At 46.4% G+C, this 25,968-nt stretch overlaps 1 protein-coding gene across 4 annotated transcripts in view; it reads left to right on the top strand.

The window, feature by feature from the left end:
- Positions 1-15,610: 15,610 nt before the first annotated feature.
- Positions 15,611-25,968, top strand: part of LOC119180717 (arrestin domain-containing protein 3) — a 379,819-nt gene continuing 369,461 nt past the window's right edge. For all 4 annotated transcript variants that reach the window (XM_075882898.1, XM_075882896.1, XM_075882897.1 and 1 more), the window contains exon 1: positions 15,611-15,848. The gene's annotated coding sequence lies outside the window, so the exon portion shown is untranslated. The remainder of the gene's footprint in view (positions 15,849-25,968) is intronic.

Raw genomic sequence — 25,968 nt, 5'->3', positions numbered from 1 at the left:
GTCGGCGCGATACGCAGCGAAGGCTTGGGAAGCGCGAGACGGTACGAAGGCCGTCCGCGAAAGATGACGCAACCCTGCATCACCACGCCCCTTTCCATCGAGAACTTTCTAGGGCTTGCTCGGCCGCCGATATGAGGAGGTTCGTCGGCGAACTTACGCTTCTGAGGGGAGAGGAACGCGCGCCCGGGGAGTCTTTGAATGCTTGTTTTCTTTTTTTATCGTTGACCTCGAGGCGCTTCGTCGCGAGAATTTAGCGACACGCCCTGTTTGAGCACTCGTTTTGTGACACTGCCCCCCCCCCACTTTAAGAATATTATCTCATAATATTCAAAACCACACAAACGAGTGCGAACAGTCCCCACACTCTCAGAGACTGTAACATAGTTCGTCGCTCATGAGACGTCACATTCACAATATATCACTCAACACAATTGTACATTGTAATTTAATTTCACAACACATAGATTATAGCCACAGGTGCATGAATACAACACTCCATCACGTACTTCAAGGAATACAAATGTAGAAAGGTCTGCCAATAAAACAATTGTAGAATACTATACATGACATCACCGTAACAAACATTTTGATCCGCTCGACATAAAGTTGTGACACAGGATAACAAAACAGAACACATTGAGGCTCAACACAGCCAAACGCATTCCGATTTGACCTCAGCACCTATCCTGAGTACTTCGAGCTGCGCTTGCGCCCTTTATTGCGGTGCTCTCTCGATCTCTTCTTATTGTTCTCTTATTGTTCTCTTATTGATCTCTTCTTATTTCTGTTTCGATGAGCCCTTCCCAACGACGGTATCTGAGGCGGCGTCTCAGCCATCGTTGTCCCTTTCGACACCGTTAACGGGTCATAAAGTTCAACCGATCCTGTCACCCGCTTGTTCATGTCACGACATTGGGCCTGGCTGACCGACTCCGTCACCTTTACACTGTCGGTCGGTTGAGGTCGTGCCGACGTAAGTCCAGCTGCCCAGCACGCGAACTCATTCAACACGATCATCTTCTCATTCACTGTCTCTTGCACCGCGGCTTCACCTTGGGCTCGAGTGAGATCCGTCACGGGATGCTCCTCCACTGTATCTCGCGGTTGCTGGATTGGCGAGAGGGCTCTATCTTCGGGTCTTTTCCCAAACGTTCTGGATCATTCGGCCCTCGCGCCCCGTCGATGTTTTCGATGACGATGTCGTACAGGGGGGTCATCATGCATAGAGCAGTAACCTACCCGCTGATGTACGGGGTTTCAACCTTTATTTCTGCTTCGGGAAGCATCCGAACCATACTGTCAATTAGGCAAACTGATTTCGTTTTGCCCGTTAACTCACTTTCCCGTACCAAATTTCTCCGCACGATAACCGTGGAGCTACTGGTGTCTCTTAACACCGTAATCTTCTTGCCCGCAACTTTTCCAGGCAGTTTTGGTATTCCCTTCGTTACACCGGTTGGCTGTTTTGTCATTACAACACCCACAATAGGAAGTTTCTCCCCATTTTTCAACTCTACGAACCCGTCGGTGACGGCATTATCATCGGATTGAGGTGCTGCTAGCTCACAGGACACCTGGTGAGTTTGACTCGCTCCGTTACGACATGCGTCTGCTTTGTGCCCTGTCTGACCACACTTGAAACATTTTACGACCACGCAGTGAAGGCTGGGGAAGCGCGAGACGGTGCGAAGGCCATCCGCGAAAGATGACGCAACCCTGCATCACCACGCCCCTTTCCATCGAGAACTTTCTAGGGCTTGCTCGGCCACCGATATGAGGAGGTTCGTCGGCGAACCTACGCTTCCGAGGGGAGAGGGACGCGCGCCCGGGGAGTCTTTGGATGCTTGCTTTCTTTTTTTATTGTTGACCTCGAGGCATCTTTCCGGCGCTTCGTCGCGAGAATTTGGCAGCGCGCCCTTCTTGAGCGCTCGTTTTGTGACACCCGTATCCCAAGTATGTCCGCGGCAGCTCCTCGAAGACCTGCGCACAAAATTAACAGTATCCCCGATACCCCGTAACGTGCATCCCACACATAGCGTTGGGAGACGTCAGGCACGTGCGCGAGCCCTACTCAGTACCACAGCCGCTACGGAGGATAACGTGGCCTTCGTAGACGCAGCGCACCACGGCTCTACAGACCACTTTGTCTCGGTGGTTACAACACTTGTCGTATATGACTTCATTAAATTCCAACTCTCACGCCGAACAGGTCGCTGTGGCACTAGCTCTCGCTGCCACCGATCGCACCGCAATTTACACAGATTTGCGCGCAGCTGCACGGGCCTTCATGACGGGCTCAGTTTGTCGGGAAGCCGCACGCGTTCTCTCTGTTGCCAATTGGTCAGGCGAAAAAACACATAATCAGGTTCCCAGCACAAGTTGGCCGACACGTACATGGAACCATCCTTAATGCGAACGAGCTGGCTCACTCGCGGGCGCGAGGTCTCACATTCCATGCCTGAGAGAATCACTCGAAGGCTGAGGACGTCCCCTGTTTCTTCAGAGACCCGTTGCTAACTTTTAATGAACTTCGCAAACACTACCAGTTAGAGCGGCGGAAATACCCACTCCCGCACCCACGCTTAACAAGACCTCAGTCCATAAGTTTACGACTCTTACAGACGGAGGCGTATGCATCCCCTCCGAATTGCTCTAAATACATATATGGCATAGATCCGGGGTGTCCACGCTGTGGTCATTCCAAATTTACTCTCCAACACATGCTGTGACGATGCCCTGCGTTGCGCGAGAGCAGCGAGTCTCCCTATACGGAGGCAGACCGGACCTGTCTCCTCACAAACCACGAGAAAGGCGACCAGCTTAGGGCCATCCAGAGGGCCCACGACATAGCCGTGGAGTTGAACGTCCCCGTCCTGTCGTGGGAGTGGCCCACTGATGTCGCCCTCTAAGGGGGATTGAGCACCGCCTCCGGGTATTAATAAAGTTATTTGCCTGCCTGCCTGTCTTCTAAACATTATTCTAGTAGACTAGCCGCTGGTCACATTATCAGCGGCTACTTATAGCAGCCGGCGATATGAAATAATATTAGTATAATAAAATGTTCTCACTTGCAGAATCAAGGCATTAAGTAGTTTGTGCACGCACACATCTCTGTGAGCTCGTCCTTGCTGTGTGTGTGTGTGTGAGAAAGAGATAAAAATAAGCAGTGCTGCACGTGTGTACTTCTTTGCTGTAGAAGTTGTACTTTGAGCTGCAAAAGACAATTCAAGCTCAATGAAAACCTACTAGCCCGACTCTCAATTAAGCCTACATAGTGCTAAAACCACACTATTTCACCTTCCCCTTGATGCGGTGGGTCAAGTTAAGGGGCAAGCCTAAAAGCTGAGCTTCCCACCATGCTTGAGTCCATCACTTTATCCGTCACCACTTTTCAAGCTGCCACCATCGCTAAAACTTGAGCAGGGCTGATCAGGTTTACAGGAGACTAAAGCGGAAATACTTTTTTCACGCTTCCAGATAACACTAAAACATTAAAGAAGATTCGCAACATTCATCAGCTTACAGCAGCTTCGACAAAGCAGCGGTGGTCATTATCATTTTAGATCAAAGAAAACAATGTTCCCGAAGCCACTGATCATTTGACCAGTTCATAAAAAGTTTGCTCCATTTGCATCCTTAACTGCATCAGGCAGTCACAGCAGAACGAAAGCGTGGACAAGTTATGCAATGTTCTTGGGCCCCTGTTCAGCGCTGGCATGCTTTGCGATGCTACGGAACAAAGCGGCCTGCACCGCAAGAGTTCACAAGGGAAATCGTTGCCGCAAAAATGTCGGAGAAATTTCACTATTTGTAATGTTCCCTCGTAACATCATAGGTGACTGATTACGGTCACTGTGTGAAGAAAAGCTTAGCCTTAGTTGTCGCTTTCCCCAGCATGCAGCCAACAGTGACCACTGTCGAAAGTGGGGGGGGGGGGGGTCAGTTTTCTAACATTTCTCAGTGGGAGGGCTGGAACCCCCCTTGTCCCCCCCCCCCCCCCCCACGTCCGCCTATGTCAGCAGACTGACATGATAGCTCAAGGCCACTGCGCTTATTCAGTACTACATTCATGTGTAAGAACGAAAAATTCCAGAGACCGATTCAAGGCTAGAAACATTTATTTTTCCTAAATGGTGCGTCATCGCCCTTGATGGAGTGGTACAGTAGGTCAAACGACCGCCGAGCCTTGCTCGCAAAGTTGAGGGCTCAGTGCCGTGTCAGTGTCAATTTTCGTCCTCATTCATTTATGCGCTAAAAATAAAACATCAATTATTAACATGCCTAAACATAAGCTTTTCCAGCAAAAGGCCTCGTGACCCCAAGTCTAGTAAGAATATCATTATTTATTTTAACATACTGCATCTTTGATAGGCTATCGTAGGAGTGGATACAGAATACAAAAGAAATTGCAATAAAAGGCAAGGGGTACAGAGCATGAAAATCACTGATTAGTGATGTAAAAAATAAATTCATCACGTTATAAAGATTTCACATTGCCGGGCCACGCATTCCATAATTCAATGGTGCGGACAAAAAAAAAACTGTATTACACGAGTGGGCATGGAAGCATCGGCAGAGGCATGTACTCATTCGTGCTTCCCTATGTTTTTCAGCTTCTCGTTGAGTGCCTGAGTACAGCTGAGGCCGGAGCATCGCTGCCACTAAGCATACAATCCAGCGTGACTTCCCCACTGGCTGCCAACAGCACCTACCTGGATAGAAGCCAGCGCACGATGCTCTTCATTACCTCATCGAAGCTGGCCATTCGAAAGAAAGGATTTTTCTCGTGCCGCAGCAAGATTGACATTGACCGTGACATCAGCGACATCAGTGCCTCCTTTAAAACTGTGTCACACGCATACCTCCGGCCATGGGCATGGAAGCATCGACAGAGGCATGTACATATCCGTGCTTCCCTATGTTTTTTAGGTGAGTTATTTTAACAGACTACCGTGTAGGAGCTTTCGATCTGACAAACTTTGTATTGTGGTGCTTCCATGCCCAGATACTTTCTTAGTGCCTTTTTGGGAGGTGTGGTTGTTAATATGTGGTGATATCGAACAGAACCCGGGACCCAAATATGATTAACTTACTGAAACACTTAAACTGATGAAAGATATGCATGAACGCTCGATTCGCATTGAAACCATGAAATCAGCCATGTCAGATGACATCCAGGAGCTCAAGCAACAACATCTTTCGCTTACTAAAGAAATTTACAATATTTCAGCACGTCTGGAAATAGTCGAAAGTCAGAATCTAGTATAGATAACGTCCAGCGCGAAATAACATCAACAAATCAACTTACAAAGCAAGTGCAAGAGGACATGCTTGGGCTACGTGCGCGTCTCGATGAGGCCGAGCATCGTTCTCGGAGGGACAATCTATTATTTTTTGTATTGCAGACAACGCCTCTGAAACTGCACAGCAGACTGAGGAAACAGTCTTGCACTTATTTCACCAGTCCCTGGACCTAACCTTGTCTGGGGATAACATTGCGCGCGCACATAGAATTGGCCGCTTATCCGCTAATAAAGTTCGTGCGATTATAATCAAATTTTCTACGTACAAAGTCAAAGAAATTTCTTTTTTCAAAACGTCACAAGCTGGTTGTTGTTGTTTTGTGGGGTTTGAAGTCCCAAAACCACCATATGATTATGAAAGACGCCATAGTGGAGGACTCCGGAAATTTCGACCGCCTGGGGTTCTTTAACGTGCACCGAAATCTGACTACACGGGCCTACAACATTTCCGCCTCCATCGGAAATGCAGCCGCCACAGCCTGGATTCAATCCCGCGACCGGCGGGTCAGCAGCCGATTACCTTAGCCACTAGACCACCGTGGTGGGGCAATACGTTACAAGCTCAAAGGAAGCAAAGTGGTTATGCAAGAAGAATTTTCTGTCAATACTCGCCGTGCCAGAGTGATGCTGACCAACTTCGCCAAAGAGCTTCATTGTCCTTTTCACCTGCGTTACAACAAACTTTTGGCTAATGAATAGTGCAACGGCTATGACTATATTACTGATAATGTGCATTAAATTGGACCATTCAGATCCGTAACTAATACCGCTAGTGTCGCAAACTTCTCTTCGCGGCAACTTCGTTCGGGTCGTCAATTATTTGCTTCCTCGGGGAGCTAGGAAAAAGCAGGGGGCCAGGGCACTTGCGATAACCACAGAAATTTGGTCATGCTTTCTACCAACGTTGGCAGCCTCCTGTCCAAGAAGGATGAAATTTGTGCAGCAGTTAATGATTCTAACGCCGATATTATTGCGTTAACTGAAACGTGGATTTCCGACAAATTTCGGAACGAAGAATTGCTGTGCTGCGAAAAAAACAACAACAAAACATATCATTGTGACAAACGTGATAGATGTGGCGGTGGTGTTATTCTTGCAGTGAATGAGAGAATTGAACGCTACGCTGTTGCAATGAACTCGGTATTAGAAGACACTTGGGGTGTCCTCAGCGTGGCTTTTAAAAAAGTTGTCATTGACGTATGTTGTCACCCACCATCCGGTTGTTCAAGTTTTTGCGACGACTTGCATGATTGTCTGAGTCACCTTAAAGTTTTGTTTCCCCGCGCACCTGTAATTCTACTCGGCGATTTCAATTTTGATAATATTGCGTGGTCTAAATCTTACTCATATTCGTTGCCTAACTCCACTCAAGCACAGAATTTCATTCGCATCTGTTCAGATTTTGGTCTTACGCAACTTGTTAATTTTCCAACTCGCGTTACGAATACTACATCACCCATTCTCGACGTTATTTTCACATCAGAACCTGATATCGTATCTTCTGTGACCAATATTCCTGGTATCAGTGATCACAAAATTATTCATGCGCAGATCTTACTACCACTCCCACGCATGCGTAAACAGCTTAAAACAATACGCGATTACAAATAGGCTGAGTTTGACTCAATAAACATTGATTTGGGAACTTTTTTAGATAAGTTCTTATCCAAATACACCGAAAGATTGGTGCAGATCAACTGGGACCTATTTACGGCTAAAGTATTCGAGCTAACTGTTACATATATCCCCATAAAAAGGTGTTCTGCAATACTGGTGCACCATGGTACAACACATACATTAACCGTCTTTCTAACCGTTAGAAAAGGTCTTATCGTGCTGCTACCAAGTCACCGTCTGATCAACGTTGGTCAACTTACAAATCTGCTGCTGCAACTTATTTATTTGCACTAAAACATGCAAAGTTTTCCTTTTTCAGTGAAACTCTGTCAACTATGCTGAAAAATAACCCTAGACAGTTTTAAAATTTCGTGCGTGGCAGCGAGCATCGTGCTATAGCCTTGCTGACGGCTGATGGGCATCTTGTGCCCGACGTAGTATGCGCATCTCTACTGAACGACACATTCATAAAAGCTTTCTCACACCAGGTGACCATCAACAACCAATTCACTTTGCCTTCACCCCATTACCTACCCATGGACGCTATTTTCGTTACCTCCGAAGGTATTCGTGTGGTCATTGAAAAACTTAAAAGCTCGTCATCATGTGAAGTTGATGGAATCAATACTAAATTCCTGAAAAACACCGTTGAATACTGCTCTATTATCCCGTCATGCAATTTTTCACAGTCCTTGCAGCACTCTAGCCTTCCAGAAGACTGGCTGGTTGGTAAGATAGTGCCAGTTCACAATTCCGGGGTGACACACAATACATTAAATTTCCGTCCGATATCACTCACATTTGTCCCGTGCAAAATACTTGAGCATATCATTTTCACTCACCTTGTTAACTTTCTCGAGTCTAACCAGTTTTTCTCACCCTCCCAGCATGGCTTCCGTAAAAACTTCTCCTGTGACACGCAGCTCTTAGTCTTTACTAATGTCCTGCATGTCCTACTCGTCTCTGGATTTACCATTGACTGTATTTTTTTAGACTATTCGAAGGTGTTTGACAAGGTTAGTCATGAGCTACTACTTCTTAAGCTGAAACATTTAAATCGAGATCCTAACGTGCTTAACTGGATTCAAGCCTTTCTTTCCAACCGAACACAATTTGTTTCTGTTAACAATGTTTGCTCCCCCGTCCAACCGGTGCTCTCGGGCATTCCCCAAGGCTCTGTGTTGGAACCTTTGTTGTTCATAATTTTCATGAATGACTTTCCAACTAACATCTCATCAAACGTATGCCTATTCACTGATGATTGCATACTTTATAGAAAAATAAGCAACGAAGACGACGTTACCTCGCTTCAGGCGGATCTAAATAACATATTTACCTGGTGCCAATTATGGAACATGGAACTGAACATTTCTAAATGCAAAGCGATGCGTGTGTGCCGCACTTCACTTGTTTGTCCACAGTATCATCTTAACGATACCTACCTCGAGGCTGTTTCATCTTACAAATATCTAGGTGTTCATATTTCAAATAATCTAACATGGAACCATCATCTGAAGTACATCATTGTCAAAGCTAACCGTAAACTCGGGTATTTGGAGAAACTTCTTCATGGCACCTTCATCCCTTAAGACGCTTCTTTACAGTACTTACATTCGTCCATCGCTTGAATACGCATGATCCATCTGGCATCCTCATGGCACTACACTAACACATGAATTGGAAGCAGTCCAGAATCGTTCAGTTCGCTTTATCTTGTCCAATTATTCCCGTACGGCCAGTGTTACACTAATGAAATCTCAGCTCAACCATCCTGAACTCGCCATTCGGCGTGATACAGCCCGGATAAGTCTCTTTCATAAGCTTTATTATTATAACAATAGCCTTCGCGAACATTCCGTTAAACCCCCCTCATTCATATCACCCAGAATCGATCATCCACAAAAAGTTCATGTTCCTCAATGCAGAACCACAACCCATTTGCACGCTTTCATTCCAAGAACTACATCTCAATGGAATCTACTCCCTCGATCAGCTACCGCAATCACCGTCACATCATGTCTTAAGGTTTTTTTACGAAACATGTTTGGCGCTACTTGATATCTGCTTTGTATATATATATATATATATATATATATATATATATATATATATATATATATATATATATATATATATATATATATATATATATATATATATATATATATATATATATATATATATATATATATATATATATATATATATATAGAATGTGCGTCTTTGTGTGCCATGTCCGTTTTGTTTTTTGTTGTTGTTTTGATGTTGTTTTGCTCTACAAAAAGCAAACATTCATGTTGGCTAGAGCTGCACCAACTAAATAAAAAGCCACCAGCAGTTTATTTTCAGTGTTTTGAAAGTGAGCGATATGAACGGAGGGAAAGGGAGCACAAGAAGGAAAGACTCAATTAGACGTAAGACTGCAATCTGATACATCTCTTCTTCCTGACCCAACAGTAATAAAAAACAAGCTTAGAAAACTTGGTGAATGTTGGCGCCGTAATGTAATCTTCGGGGTTCCGTACGTTGCTTGGTCGACCTTTGTACACCTGAAGGGGTGACAGCTCCGTCATCAGCCCATTGCACCATGCCTTGTTGGTCGCTGTGCGTTCGTTTTCCTCGTGCTCTATGTTGTCCGGATTGAGCATGTCGTCCGGGGTTACGGCATCGCGGTCTGGATCCTCGCTCGCACCGTTTCCTGGCATAAGTAGCAGGTGTTGCCTGTTTCGTCTTAGCATCCACTGAGGTATATTTGGGTCGCGCGAAAAATACATGGACGAAGGAAGGTACACAATGTCAGCGCAAATTTAGTGGCATCACGTTTTGCGGTGATGACGCTAAATATGTTTACGGAGGGGGGGGGGAGGGATAAACAACAAGAAGGAAGGCAGGGAGGTTAACCAGGCACATGCCCGGTTTGCTACCCTACGCTGGGGAAATGGGAAGGGGGCCTAAAAATGAGAGAGAGGGGAAAGAGAAGAGAAAGAGAGGGAGAAAAAACAAAAAAAAGGAGGATCGTCAGTCAATCGGCTGGTGCGTATGCAGTGGTGGCACTACACAAAAGTTAAAGGTGGTCACGTAGGCCTGTAGTCCTCAAAAAGCACAAGACAGCTTTGACTGCTTTTTTAGCCGACGAAAGGCGATGACGGTATTCCAGTAGCATCTGCACAGAGAGTGGCCGATCGTCCAATTCTCGCAATGCGTCCGAAAGCTTCTGTCTTTCAGAGGCAAATCGAGGGCAATGGCATATCAGATGGTCGATGTCTTACGGAAAAATACACAATGGCAGTGTTAAAATATTCATACCCTTGGTGTTTGACCCAGAGAAGAGAAAGAAGGAAGCAGTGAAATTTCTTGCAAAGATGGATTTGGTAAGGCTTGAAAGATAGGTTAAAAGGCTGAAGAGGGCAGCCTCGAGGCCTTTTCCGCATTCAAAACACACAAGCCCGATGGGCCACTTGACTTGATTGTCTCATAGAAGACTACATAGCAGCGTCGTGTTGGAAGCTATCTGCAGAAACTTTTCACAACTGTTCTCAACGACCGATTTTTGGTTGAAGCTCCTAGGAAATTCTTCTACTTCTACAGGATGGTGTAGCCGCTGACACAAAAGGCTTTGTCATGATTGTGGAGGAACTGTTTCACTCGATAGCAGATAAAGAACTTTTCAGTGCAGTGAAGGAGTGTGTTGAACACAACGAAGAAGTTGCTTTTTGGAATGAGGCATGTGTGAGTACGAAACTTTTTTATACCTTTTGGACATCTACTTGAACTCCAGCGCTACATGTCATGATGGAAAATACCATGCCGAAAAAAAGAGAAAATGATGTGTATAGGGGCTATGGTCACACCGGTGCTCAGGAACATTTTTATAGCATCTGTTGATCGTACACTTGATGTTTCTATTTCTCCGCTAGGAGTGGTGCGAGTTATGAGGTATGCAGACAATCATTCAGTGTTCGTTACCACCCACAAGGGTGCTGTTTTTGATTGCAAAGTTTCAGTTAACTTTGGTAACGTTTTTCAGGCTTCCAGTGGTTTTACATTCACACGCAAGAAGCCAGTTAACCGTAGTTTCCAAGTCCTTGCCTTACGCCTATTTTTTACGCGTAACCACGTCTGTTGGATGTACACACCAAGAATGAACAAGACATTGCGGTCACGTGAACGTGCACATTCTAAGCTCACAGAAAGAGCAATCGTGTGCTTACTAGTGTTGTGGTTGGACACTGGAAAAATCATGCCATCATAAGTTTGCACTCCAGAAGAAATGCTTGATCAATGCCAGCTACCCATCATATGTGATATTAAGTTCATGTCAACGGCTGCTTCAGAGCACGAAAGATAATCGAAAGCATAGCCAGAATGTGATAGTAAGAAAGTTAGTGCACGTAATGCCCTACATACATCGCGTGCCACACAATGTAAAAAAGTTACCAACTGTTACGGGGTTGGAAAGGTTTCTTCAGCTCCGTGCAAGTTTGCGAAAGTTTGTGCAAATGATGCGCAAAAGTAGGCGCATGCCCTGTAGTAAGTGCCACGTCAATATGTCCATTATTTTATACCAGGTGTGCTCTACAAGGTTTACCTGTCCTGTAACCATTGCTACATAGGACAGTCAAGACGCTGCTTTAATGAAAGGGTGAGGGAGCACAGACTAGACGATCGTTGCCACATTGGTGGCCACGTGGATTTGCACTGTAGGCGATTGAGATGTACGCCGTAACTAAGAGGTACACCAAGACTGTACAAGTATAACGACAAAATGAAAAGGGATATTATGAAGGCCTTCTGCATCCCTACAAGTGACAAATGCGTAAGCACGCATCTGCTGACATTGCTTCCTAAGGAGCTGCTATTTTTAGACGGTTTCGGGCAATCGAACCAAGTCGTTTGTTGAAAAGTGCACTATTGTTCCAGCTCCCTGTCTGTGCTTATGCCTCTGCCGATCTTTGTTAGGTTTTTATCATTAAAGACTGTTTGGCGTTCTCACAAGAAGGAAACCCGTACATGCGTACGGGTTTCCTTCTTCAACTTATGTCGTGATCTATAAGCACACGTCAAGATGATCACTATTCATATTGAGGCACATTGGCCTTCTATTTCGCAGTCCATGTTTTACGCCCATTCTATGTACTTTCCTTCGTCCGTGTTTTTTTTTGCACGACACAAATATGCATTCAAGAATGCTCCTACTAGCCCAAACGAAAGCTTGGTTGAAATGGACAGTCGTAGCTACTGACTACCTCACCCACTACGCCGAGACAGGTGCGCTGCCCAAAGGCAGTGCCGCAGAGGTAGCAAAGTTCTTCAGCGAGAACATCGTCTTGCGTCATGGTGCCCCAGAAGTCCTCATCTACGACAGAGGTACGACATTTACTGCTGACTTAACTAAGGCGATCTTGGCACACAGCCAGACAAGCCAGCGCTGGACGACAGCGTACCACCCACAGACTAACGGCCTCACCGAGCTGCTAAACAAAACTATCACTGACATTCTAGCCATGTACGTCGATGTCGAACACAAGACGTGGGACGCCATCCTCCATACGTGAACTTCGTATTGTTGCGACCGGGTTTTGCAGGCACAGGAGGTCCGGAAGGAAGTTGTCAAGGCAGGAGGAAGAGAGACTTGATGAGGGTTTATTGGCATTATATACAAGGTGAGCTCTCCTACATGACGAGCTCTTTCTTACATGGCGAGCTTTCGAATCTGGCGTTCCTCTACATGGCGCTCCCTCTAATGAGCCGGGTTGCTCATTATAAAGGGTATGTGCTCCCCAGATATTTAGATCAGGGAACACGTTCAGATGGTATTGTGCAATCACATATCACACACAACTGGTGAGGGGGACGAGCATGCACGGCCCACGTGAACGTCCAATATTGCGCCGTAATCTGTGCAATCCAAGGTGGCGCCAGTGGGGCTCTTCCTCGTCGTGTGAGTGCCGCTGGTCGAGGGGTCCCAAGTGCGAGACAGCATACTTCAAAGGGTCCGCCCAACTGCTCGCTTAATTAGCGGGTTGATTTGCGGCGGCCACCACCGGTCTCTTCCAAGGAAGATGCTGTATTTGTTGTCCTCTCTCGAACGGCTTACGGCGTCGTGGCGACACGACGTCTCACCCTCCGGCTAGGAGGGACAATGCCTGGCGGTCATAGGCAGCCGGCCTGTCGGCTACTTGTTTCAAGATCCAAAGAGCGCCGCTCCCTCGTCAGCTGCTGCGCCAGTCACAACAGTATACAACGCGGCGTTGCAGGAGACGACGCAGATGTCTCTGTACAAGTTGGTTTATGGAAGGAACCTGTCCACGACACTCGACACCACGCTGCGAAACATCGCTGAAGGGGAAAACCTTTAGCGTGCTGACGAAGCTCGTCAAGTCGATCGCCTGCGCATAAAGAATCAGCAGACAACGGACAGCCGCCATTACAACCTTCGGCGAAGCTTCATGAAATACCAGCCCGGAGACCGCATTTGGTTGTGGACACTGATGCGCCGGCTCGAACCTAGTGAAAGACTTCTGTGACGATGGTTCGGACCACACAGTGTAGTTCAACGTCTTGGTGCACTTGACTACGAGGTTCTTCGTGGTGGCATTGCGGATTATCAACGGCGTCGTGCATGACCTGAAATCTTCCATGTCGTGCGCCTCCAGCCATTTCATCCGCGAATCTGAGGACTGTATTTTTATTCTTGTTGCTGTGTTTATTGCTTGTATTTATTGTTTGTTCTCTTAGTTTACTATTATATTTTTGGTATTTGTGAAAGGATCGAGACAATGCCTTTTTCAGATGGGAGATGATGCCACATTCCTTCCTCGATTGTCGTTATTGCCTTGTTATTGTGTGAGTAATGTTCAGCGCAAACCACACCTACAGTGTTCAAGAAGCTTCGGGACTGTAGTAGATCAATTTGTTAAGATTACGAGCAAAACGTGAATATTACTGGAAATTATGTGGCTATTAGCAATAACACTGAAATATTCAATGCCGCATGTAGGCAGGTGCGTTGTCATGTTTTTTTATCTCTTCGTTCTTGCCCCTCCCTTCTAAAATATACTGTATGTATCTTGAGGGTATTTCAAATAAATAAATAAAAAATAAAAAAGTGGACGCACATCACCGTTTGTCAGTTGATCGACGGCCGATGCTCTGTTTGCTGCTATCAATGTGAGGTGTAGTACTGTAATCTGACTTTTTGTTCATCAGCCAGAAGTGCGGCTTAAGAAAACATTTCATCTTCGACCTGAGTCGACCATTCGTCGACATGGCGACCCCTTCGGGTGACCAAGCTTATCGGTAATCCACATAAAAACTTGGCAGGGCGAACAAACAAGACACAGAAAGCACAGAACAGAAGCCAAACTTTCATTATAAGTCTATACCAAACAGCTTTCCTAGGTATCCTTCTGCACTCATTCGAAGCTCCTCACTACAGTATGTGTCTAAATAATGCCTCTGTTTTGCTGTGTAACACCCCCTAAACGATGATAATTATTATTCACTTCAAAATTTCGAAAACGGACCAAAACCTAACTTCTAGGCTCACTCACACCCTAAATTTTCAAGGTGGTTGACGCTGAATATTTTCAAATCGGCTTATTCAAGCATTTTTAAGTTAGCCCACTTCCCAATATCTACTCCCCGTGCAACAGTTTTTATTGCCTTCTTTACGGGCCAAAAGTCATGACTAGCTGGCGTGTCGTCATTATCATATACGGGTATATAACGGGCACAAAAACTGGGCAAGTCTTGCCACTGGTCCGCTAAAATTGAAGAAGGCAAAAGTTAACCCAAGGAATAGCTGATGGCGTATTGGGATTTCATCGTATTAAATTACAGGAATCCGTTAAATTCCGTCATACAATTAATTTGAAATTACGATCTTTTCTCCTGTAAAGCACACTTAGTAGAATGTATGGTGAGTAAGTAACACGAAGACAACTTACGGCCAGTGGGCACTGCCAGTGGGCAATCACTGGCAGAAGAAGAAGCACTGTACGGTAAGCTGCATTTAATTCATTATAAATAATTGCCATTTCATTTTTGTTTTTTTAAATCACCAAACATTCTTCGAATAACCTTCTAAATTTTTAACTACGCAATTTTTGCCAACATTCCAGAGTGCCTTAGGTTCGAAGGAAAAACAAATAAACTGTAAGCTGCACCGCGAAGCAGTTTCGGAAGGCATTAGTGGAGCTGAAACACCCTTCCCTAGATGTCCCAGTTTCAGGCGTAGCATCACTGCTGGTGCGTTAAAGAAATCGTTCTCAAAGCAATGTTGCGAGTTATCTCAATCAGACCTGTCTCTCACCGCGCATTGGCATGTAGCGACTTCGCTGTGGGAAATACTGGTGCGCACTGCATGCTACCTTCCTCCCCACGATTCTCGTAAGTGGAGCTGAAACACCCTTCAACCCTCCCGAGCCAGCGACCATACCACTGCTCGCTCTGTTGTGGCATAGTTTGAATGCTATTTTTTCAACATTCCCTCTGACCTCCTCCTCGAAACCAAAGCTGACCGGCACCAACCCAACGCGCTTTTTCTAGCAAAGCTCCGCGCGTTTCTCGCAGGAAGAGCGCCACGCAAGCGCTCGCCGACGAAGCGCGCTCTTCTCCTCCCGACGGAATCCGCTCGATGCCGGAGCGCAGTGGGCACGCGACGCGAGGTGGCGCTGTCACGTGCGGCGCTGTGGAGAGAAAGGCGGCCGCGTCTGTTGATAGCATTCAAGTGCAAGATTGTGCGTCACGGAAATCCTCTGGCTCGACCATTTGCGTGCCGTGCCTTCCGTGATTGTGTGTGACGCCCCGGGATTATAGAGCGGCGAAAATGGGTGACCCCGATCACCGCGTCCAACCACTGAGCATCGCCGTTGTCAACGGTGCGTCGGCTTCCTGGAGCTAACGGCACAGCGCCACGCACGCTCGGTGAGTGCACCGAGAGGCCGTGTTGATCTCCGAATCGGCAGTTTTGTCACAATTCCGCAAAGCATTAATGGGCTTTGACTTTTTTTGTACCATTCCCGGTACGCCGATTACAGGATTTGGAAAGGTCGGCGAACGGCGTCGGAGGATGAGAAGCGGGAAGAACGCAATTTTCGGTATCTAAAACAATACACACCAGTTTGTTTCCTCTTGAAAGTATATGTCACCTCTTGTAACTTCATAACGATTTTCGATCTATGTATTCTAAAATGAAGCATCATTCCGCACGCATCCCCGTATCATCAGGAGCATAGAGTAAATGCTTCCGAGCATCGAGCATGACATCATTGACAGCAACAGCTTCATCTCATTACATTTACTTTACCCTCAATCTTGCAAAGCTCCCAAAAGGAGAGTGGGCTACACAAAATAACAAATAATAAACGAAGATAAACAAAACACCATCCTAATAACACGTTATGTGAAATAATAAACCTATAAAGATGTAATATCAGGCTAGTACAAATCAATGCAGATGTAGGTACTGTAATAAATGCAGGAAAAACATAGTAGAAAATTAGATATGCAATATACACTTTCATCAAACAAGTAATTGTGAATTCTGGAAGAAAACAATTCGTGATTTCAAACAGACATGCCGTCGGAGGGAAGGTGGTTCCAGTTGTTGGAACACAGGATTAATAGAAAGTACTTGTTGTGAAGCGCCTGCGTAGAGAACGCTGCAGCACTTTTCATCTTTTCTAAGATTTACGTGTTTCTTGGAGCCCCTCGGAGCTCATTTCAAGAACTCCCATGTACAGGAACCAAACGCCTAAAATGAGAACATCGCTGGTGAGAACGGTCATGCCAGAAAGGACACGGAACTACAACTGTAGTACGTAACCAAGAGCATTTGCTCATCTGGCCTGTGTGCCGTTATACAGGGTTGGTACACGTGGGATTTAAAAGCTAATCAGTGTGAGCCAGTTGGTACGCATGCATTGTTAAAAACAGTGAGAAGGGCACAAGACGCACAAAGGTATGCACACTAGTCCTGTGTGCGTGCCTTTTGGTGCTTTTTTAGCTATTTGGACGCATGAGACACAAACTTTCGCAGGCACTTGTGTCCTCGGTTTCAGGAACGAGGCACCTTGCAGTACCGGCTTGCAGCCTAGTCTTCTCGTGGTCCATCATGAAAAAAAATTGGCCAAACTCCACCACTAGCCACCGGCCCTCTAAAAATAAAATAAAGTAGGTGGCAGATAACCCAACACATACCTGTTGGCGTATCGAGATTTAATTACAATAATTTACAGAAATCTGTTAAATCCGTTTAAACATTGATTTCAAATGCCCAGTTTCCTACTGTAAAGTATACTTCGCAGCATGTTGCAGTGTGTAACACGAAGACAACTTACCGCAAAGTCGCTGCTTAAGGGTGATGAGGAGAAGGAGACACCTTACGTAGTTTCCCGGCTATGTTAATCGAGCTGAAACAGCTTTCCCTACTTGCCCCGGTTTCAGAGTTGGCACTGCTTCAATGAATCTCTCGAAACGATGCGGCGAATTACCAGGCCCTCATTTTTCGGTCTTTCGTTGCCTATTAGCAGTGATTTCGCTGTGGGAAGCACCGGCGCACACTGGATGCTTCACGTCACTGCAGCTTATTTACATGCTTTGGCCCTCTCCAGTTGCTCTCTTTTTCGCTTTGTCTTCTTCCTTTAGTGTTCCCCACTTTTTGCTCTGCGCGCTTTAAATCAAGTGCAACCGAAAAAAAAAGGAGCTTGTGAAACATTCTAGGCTATTCAATAGGCACATGGTATAAAGTGAAAAGAATTGAGCAGGCTGCAAAAAGCGGCAGAAGCCTAAGAGCTGTGAAAGCAAACTTGCGCATAGGCAAAAATCGCATGTCTACATTAAGCGACAAGGAAGGCAATGTCACAACCAATATGAAAAGGATAGTTGAGGTGGCGGAGGAGTTCTACAGAGAGCTGTACACATTGCTTAAACAACCAGGATGATATTGTAAGAAGTGTAGTGGAGAAGAGAGAGAGAGAGTATGTAGCCGGAGGAGGTAGAAGACGACTACGACGAAGAGCTGAGCCCGTGACAGTGATTGACGCCCCTGTGCCCAGGCAGTTGGTTTTAGTCAATAAACTCCCTTATAATTTGGTGGTAGTGCTGGGTAGGCCTTGAAGCTCGAACTACGAAATCGCACCTTACCTCCAGTGTCAGCAATGCTGAAAGAACCCTCCACCCAAGGGACCTCCCAAGTTCCCGCCTCTTCATGTGCCGGCGTGTGGCCATTGCGTCACTCCCCGATCTTCAGCGGCACTAACGGTCAAGACGTTGAGGAGCGGCTGGTTACTTACCACAAGGTGAGCGCAGCGAATAAGTGGGACGATGTGGCTAAGCTGACCTATGTAAGCTTTTACTTGTCCGGCGTCGCTTGTCGCTTGTTGCGCAATCACGAAGCCGACATTGCCAGCTGGAATTCGTTCAGGAGTTTCGCAAGTCTTCGACCGCCCTGTCGTGCGAAAACTCCACGCAGAATAAAGGCTTCGTGAGTGCGCTTAACAGCCAGGAAAGACCTTTACCAGTTACATTGAAAATGTTGTTGACTTGTGCAGGTTGGTAAACCGAATTATTCTCGAAGCCGACAAAATCAAACAAATTCTTAAAGGCATATCCGGTGGCGCATTTCAAACGTTGTTAGCCAAGGACCCACAAACCATAGCTGATGTCGTCCAGATTTTTGACCAATTGCGCAAGCAACGCGCTCAAACACTGCGCTTTCCGGAACAGCGTGATTCGATGGTGGCCTTGACTCGCGGAGAACAGAATGGCATGTTGGCTCGCATGAAGCAGTTCGTGCGTGAGGAGGTCACTTGGCAGCTCTCCATTTTATCGAGCACGCTCGAACCAGTACAAACGCATTCTCTGGCCCCAGATTATCTGGCTCCGGCCATAAGGCACGTCATACAAGATGAGGTAGCTGACGCTTTGCCTTTAGCTCGTTCAGCACCTCTCGAGGCTGCACCCTTGACGTATGTGCAAGTCGTTGCAGCCAGAGCACCTCGACAGCCCACTTATGCTACCTCACCGGTCCCTGTTCGGTCATCACCGGCTCTGTTCAGCCGACCAATTGCGGCGTTTCCGAATCCGTGGCGCACCGCAGACGACTGTCTGATTTGCTATTCTTGCGGTTACGCAGGACTTGTGGCTCGCTTTTGCCGCCGCCACCCTCTCGTTCACAGCGACACCATGCAAAGATCGTAGCACGAATCTTGGTGTTTTAACGACACAGCACGTCAACAAGAATCTTCTTCACCCGACCGCCCCCCCCCCCCCCCTCAGTCAGTCACCGATCTCCACCTCCCCACCGTCGCTCCCTGTCACCTATGCGCCGTCGACCCTGCCCTTCAGACGCGGAAAACTAGATGCCACACTTCCCGAGTCACGAACTGCGCCGTCGTCGAAAGAATCAAGTCCTCGCATTTCTCTGACAGACCTCATCGACGTTTTTGTGGATCTTTACCGTACCTTTGTGCTTGTGGACACTGGTGCTGCCGTTTCAGTAATTTATTCAAAAATTTGCCACCTGCTTCAGAAGGTTCCCATGACGCCAAAGGAATTGTCCCTCCTTACTGCCAGTGCTCACCATATTCGACCATCAACTGCCTGTACCGAACGCGTTCTCATCCAGGATGTTTTGTATACCGTTGAATTACTTGTGCTACAGGCGTGTTTTCAAGATGTTATCCTCGGCTGGGATTTTCTGCCTCTTAATCATGTGGTTATCGGCTGTGCTCGTGCTGAAGTGGCCTTCTCTGCGATGTGTGCCTCGTCTCCGGAACTTGCGTTGAACAAGCTGTTTGTCGCCGACAACATCGACATACCACCTACTAGCGCAACCTTTGTTCCCGCGTATTTTGCCGTTGTGTCTAAGTCTGCAGTGTTGTTTACGCCTTCCCAAGCAATACACCGTGGCAGGAGCCTCGTGTTGTGGTTTGATGTTTTAGATATTTCGGCGGGTGCCAGCAATTTGTTTGTCAGGAATCCCTTGCCATGTTTCACAAACTTGCGTCACGGAGAATGTATTGGAACATTCCAAGGCTTACACATTTCCGCCTTCTTCAACCTTGACGGTGAAATTGATTTGCAGCCTAACGCACGGACGCGATTTGCCTGCTCACTTGTTCACGCAAACATTATTTTTCTTTGGCCCCTCAATTGATGGCGAACTTGAATAACCACATCACAAAAAGCTTCTAGAACTTCTTTACCAGTTTCGCGGCTCATTCGATTGCCAGCAGACGTCCTTAGGCTGACCGCAGTGTTGTCCATCACATTAACATCGGCTCCCAAGTGCCTCTGCGACAGCGTCCCTACCGTGTATCTCCTGTTGAGCGACGTGTGATCACCGAGAAAGTGGCTGACATACTTCAACGTGGCGTCATTCGGTCGTCCAGCAGTCCCTGGTCTTCACCTGTGGTGCTTGTAAAGAAAAAGAATGGCTCAATTCGCTTCTTTGTCGATTACCGCTGTTTAAGCAAAGTTACGCCTAAAGACGTATACTCTTTGCCAAGCATCGATAATGCCCGGGACTGCTTGCAAAACGCTGAATTCTCATAATTAGACCTACGGTACGGTTATTGGCAGGTTCCCATGGCACCATCACATCGCCCAAATACTTCTTTTGTGACGCTAGATGGGCTATACGAATTTAATGTAATGCCCTTCGCCCATTGTAATGCGCCAGCAACATTCGAAAGAATGATGGACAGCATCTTGCGCGGGCTAAAGTGGAAGACATGCCTATGTTACTTAAATGATGTCGTTGGTCTCTCTCCTGATTTCGACAGCCACCTCCATCGTCTCAGTGAAGTCTTGAGCTTCCTCACGAGCGCAGGCCTTCAACTAAACATCAAGAAGTGCCACTTTGAAGCTCGGAAGCTCACGATACTTGGTCACGTTGTCTCAAAACAGGGCGTCCTCCCAGACCCAGAGGAGCTTCGTGCTGTCGCTGAGTTCCCGAAGCCTACGACCGTGAAAGTGCTTCGAAGCTTCGTCGGAATATGCTCATACTTTCGCCGCTTTGTGAATAACTTTGCTTCAATAATCGAACCACTGACACAGCTGATCACTGGCGATGGACAACTCTTTGATTGGTCACCAGCATGTGATGATGCTTTCGCAATATTACGCAATCTCCTTACTTCACCTATTTTACGCCACTTCGACCCTACTGCTCCAACCGAGGTGCACACGGATGCCAGTGGCATAGGACTTGGTGCTGTCCTTGCTCAACACAAGACTGGCTTCTTGGAGTATGTTGTTGCGTATGCCAGTCGCGCCCTCACCAAGGCAGAGCACAAATAATCGTCTTCCGAAAAGGAATATTTGGATATTGTTTGGGTATTGCAAAAATATTGTCCTTACTAATACGGATGCCCATTTGATGTCGTTACTGACCATTATTCACTCTGTTGGCTCGCTTCATTGTAGGATCCTTCGGGCCGGCTTGTACGTTAAGCGCGACGTTTACAGGAATTAGATATTCACGTCATTTACCGCTCAGGCCGCAAGCATACCGACACAGACGCTCTTTTTCATTCGCCCCTTCCTTCAACCGTTGTACCTGTTTCTTTTGCCGAAGCTACCATAGACAGCATCGATACCGCTGACATGCCTTCGGGACAGCGCAAGGACCCTTGGATAGCCTCGCTCATCGACGTTCTCTCCTGGTCTTCGGTGACAACATGCCAGCGTCTGCCTCATGCACTACGTCGACAATTTCTCCATTATGCAATATGGGATGCCATATTGTTCCATCGCAACTATCAGCTGGATGGTAGAAAATGGCTTCTTGTTATACCTCGCCATTTGCGCTCCAACATGTGCGTGTACTTCCACGCAGACTCTCGAAACGACCATGCTGGCGTTTTGAAAACATACGACTGGCTTCGACAGCGATTCTTCTGGCATGAAATCTACTCGTATGTTCGCAAGTACATACGTTCTTGCAGTGCGTGTCAGTGACGATAAAACAACTTTTCATGCCTCTGTGGAATTTCAATAATTGTCATGTCCAGCTCAGTCGTTTGATAGAATCGGCATCGACCTCTATGGCCCACTACCTTGTACTCCTGCTGGAAATCTCTGGAATATTGTGACCGTTTACCCTCTCACCCGTTAAGCTGAAACCGCCGCTTTGCCAACCGCTGCTGCTTGTGATGTCGCCTTGTTCATCTTGCGTAGCTTTGTCCTTCTCCATGGCGCGCCACGTGAGCTCCTTAGCGACCGTGGGCGTGCGTTTCTATCCCAAGTCGTCCAGGAGCTTCTCAGTGAGTGCAATATTATTCCTCGCGCCACTACGAGCTTTCGCCCGCAGACAAACGGTTTGAAAGAGCGCTTTAACCGCTCGCTAAGTGCTCTTTATGCTCTTTATGTACATATCCTCCGACCATTATAATTGAGACTTGTTGCTTGCTTTCCTGACATATGCGTATAATACGGCCACGGAAGCAACTACCGGGTTTTAACCTTTTTTTATACTGTACAAACGCGAGCCCTCTTCTACGCTTGACACGATACTTGCTTACCCCCAAATGCTTCAGAATACCGCTAAGCTTCCGAACTTGTTCAGTGTGCCGAAGAGTGCCGCCAATTAGCACGTTCATTTACGTCCGTCGCACAAGGACTCCAAAAAGAACGACTTGACCAAGACAAGCCTGCTCACAGCTTCCTCGTAGGCTCCTTTGTATGACTTGCGGTTCCATTTTAGTCCCATGGCCTCTCCCGAAAATTTGCACCTGGTTACAATCGTCCGTACCGCATCGTTCAGTGCACATAACCAGTGAACTACGTCGTCGAACAACCAGTGACACCTGATGATGACAGATGATGGCATGGTCGTGATACAGTCCACATCAGCCGCTTATGATCCCCTTGCGCTTGCTTCGCTGTGAGTCGCCAGGATGGCTCCTCCTCACCACCACGGCAAGTGTAGTGGGGAAGAGAGTGAGAGAGTATCTAGTTGGAGCAGCTAGAAGATGACTACGACGAAGAGCTGAGCCCTTGACAGTGACTGAGGCCCCTGAAACCAGGCAGTTGGTTTTAGTCAATAAACCTCCTTATTGAAACAATATTAGCCTACACATACTACCAGTAACGACAGGGGAAGTAAGGTAAACCCCAAAAGGAATGCAAAGAGGAAAGCCGCTGTTTAGAATAAGGAAACAACGGACCCGCTGAAAGATCGCGAAGAAATTGTGTTAGAAAAACTGGCCACCTTATATATGAAGTGTCTCTTGACCGGAAGAGTACCTGAATCCTGGAAGAACGCCAACATCATCTTACTTCATAAGTTAAGCAGACATCAAGAACATAAATAATTATAGGCCGAACAGCTTACTGTCCTTTCTCTACAAACTATTTACAAAAAATAATAGCTAATAGAATGAAGGTGATATTAGAGTTCAATACATCAAAGAACCAAGCAGGATTTCATACAGGCTGCTCAACAATGACCATATTCATACTGTCTATCAGGTAATAGAGAAATACGTGAAATACACCCAACCCCTCTACAGAACCTTCATAGATTACGAGAAGGCTTTTGACTCAGCTGAGACATCAGCAGTGAGAGACACTCTACGGAAGCAGGACATCAAGGAACCCTACACAAACTGACTGGAATAAATCTACAGCGGATCCACAGCCACCACAAAGAAAGCGACAGAATCCCAATAAAGAAGGGTGTGAGAGAGGGAGACACGATCTCTCCTTTGACATTCACCGCGTGTTAACAAGAGGTTTCCAAGGCCCTCGATTGCGAATAGTTAGGGATGAGAGTTATGAAGCAGTCTGAAAAAGAAAACTGAAAAAGAAGAGAAATGAAACGCAGAGAAGGGAGAAGTGGGAGAGCAGTAATAAATGGCGGACGACACCCGTCTGTCTTTAGTTATTCAATGGTACTGTTTATTTAACGAAGGACCGCTACACAGTTTTGACACAGCCGAGGGCGGACATCGGTATCAAGTTCCTCATTGACCAGACCTCATCGCAGCATGTCACCTTTACGGGTTTCAAAGTTCAAGGTGAACCAAGAACAGACCTTCCTCGTCATGTTAGCTCTGCAGTATTGACTGAAAAAGTGATGAAGGACGTTGTCGTTGGCTACAAGGGGCTTCTTCAGATGGGATCCGTGAAGGCGGATCTGAGTCTACAGGAACTAGAAGAGCTAGTTATTCAACCTATGCGATGTCCACTACTGTCGCAAGAGACGGCTAAAGAGAAGGTGAGCCAGTTAATAAACATTATGGAAGAGCAGCAACGACGAATAACACGGAAAAGTGAGCTAATGAAAAATCTCGAGGATGCGCTGAACAGAGCTTGAACAATGCAAGGTCTGCTGGAGCCGGATATTTGTGATGAAAGCGCCCAGTCTTCAGCAATAGATGGTTCTTTATGAATATGCATCGCAAAAAAATAAGTGGCTATCAGATGACGATAAAATTCAAAACTAGCGTCGTTACCTTGATATCACCGCTGAAAAGTGGTATGACTTGCAGCTTCTTGACAAGGCCCCATTTTGTAGGCGTCAATGGAAATGGAGTTTCTTTTTGCGTCATTTGAAGTTAGTGCTACGGAAAGATAGGATGATGCGCTAACTTACCCGTACAAATCTGGATCCCCCCCTAAAACATTACCCGGAGAAATGTCGTCTGTTACACGTAGTGGCACCTCCCCTCGCAGCACACTATTATTGCTCTCCTCACAGACAGTTTTAGACCTAGTGACGCAGGGGTTATCTAGAGAGATTCGGAGAGGTTGCGTTGATGGCTCCAAGGACCCTAAACGAGCTTCCGCAATGCCCTAAAAATTTGTTCCCGAGGGTAGAAAAGGAACGTGAAAGGTAGTCATCGGAAAAAAACCTCTCTTGAACAGATATGGCGGGTGCAACACTAACGCCCACTTACCTACGAGTCGGTATACACATAGATATTTCCTGCCAATGTGTGCGCGCCGACGAGGACAGTGTTGAAACTCTTTACAGCTCTGCACATAATTGAGCTCTCCACCCCTTGCTGCGTGAACTGAGAGATCTCAATCAAATGAATAGCAGTTGGGAGACAGTGTATTTATTATCGTCCAGCCTGCTCCATATACCAGTGAAAAATTTATGGTGTCGAAATGAATGCATTGATGGACACTGGAGCTTCTGTCTCCATCATTAACAGGGAGCGAACTCGACATCAATCGTTTGTATGCCGGTAAAGTCATTCGAGTGCAAGGATATGGCTTGGCGAGCTCACGTAACGAGTGGGCGTCTGTAGTAATTGAATTTCAAGGTCATTCTGTCACGAGCACTGTGTTGTCAATGCCGAATGTAGCATATGACTTTCTGTTGTCTCGCCCTGACATGAAGAAGCTCAAGAATAACCTTTCATGAGATGACAAAGTGCTCGTTGAAGATGAATTCCCCAGGACGGTGAAGGATCCAGCACCTTGCACTTTAAGAGTTCATTACGAATAAGACATCAAAGCCATGTACCCTGAGCTCGTCTGAAGTCCCGTCAAGTGCCATTTGAAATCGCTGATAAAACCGTGGTACGAAGAGTTCCCTATAATATGTCAAAAGAAAAGAAGGCATGGCTGAAGAAAGAGTTACAGGAAATATTGCACGCAAATATTATTCGACCATCTGTGTCGCTCTTAGCTTCGCCTATCACTATCACTCCAAAAGAGGATGTACATTTCATCTTTGTAGAGATTATAGAGCACTTAACCAACAAATGTGACCTATACTATTCCCCGTGCCCAGGTAGATACAATTAGTGACAAAACGGGTGTATGTCACGGATTTTCTCGCATTGACCCAGGCAAGGGTTGCTGGCCAATTCTTTTGACTGAGGACACACACACACACACACACACACAAAACACTACCTTTGTCGAACCATTTTACTTGGAATATAACCGCCTGCCACCTAGATGGAAGAATTCGCCGGGATGGTTCCAAAAGATAGTGAATGGTATACTGAAGCCATACCTTGGAATTTTTTGCAGTCTATACATAGATGATTAGTGATTTTTTCAAAGACAGAAAAGGAGCACC

This window comes from Rhipicephalus microplus, unplaced genomic scaffold, assembly GCF_043290135.1.
Source record: "Rhipicephalus microplus isolate Deutch F79 unplaced genomic scaffold, USDA_Rmic scaffold_14, whole genome shotgun sequence".
Taxonomy (NCBI): Eukaryota; Metazoa; Arthropoda; class Arachnida; order Ixodida; family Ixodidae; genus Rhipicephalus; species Rhipicephalus microplus.
Note: the sequence above shows the minus strand (reverse complement) of the source record. Positions and strands in the feature narration are given on the sequence as shown.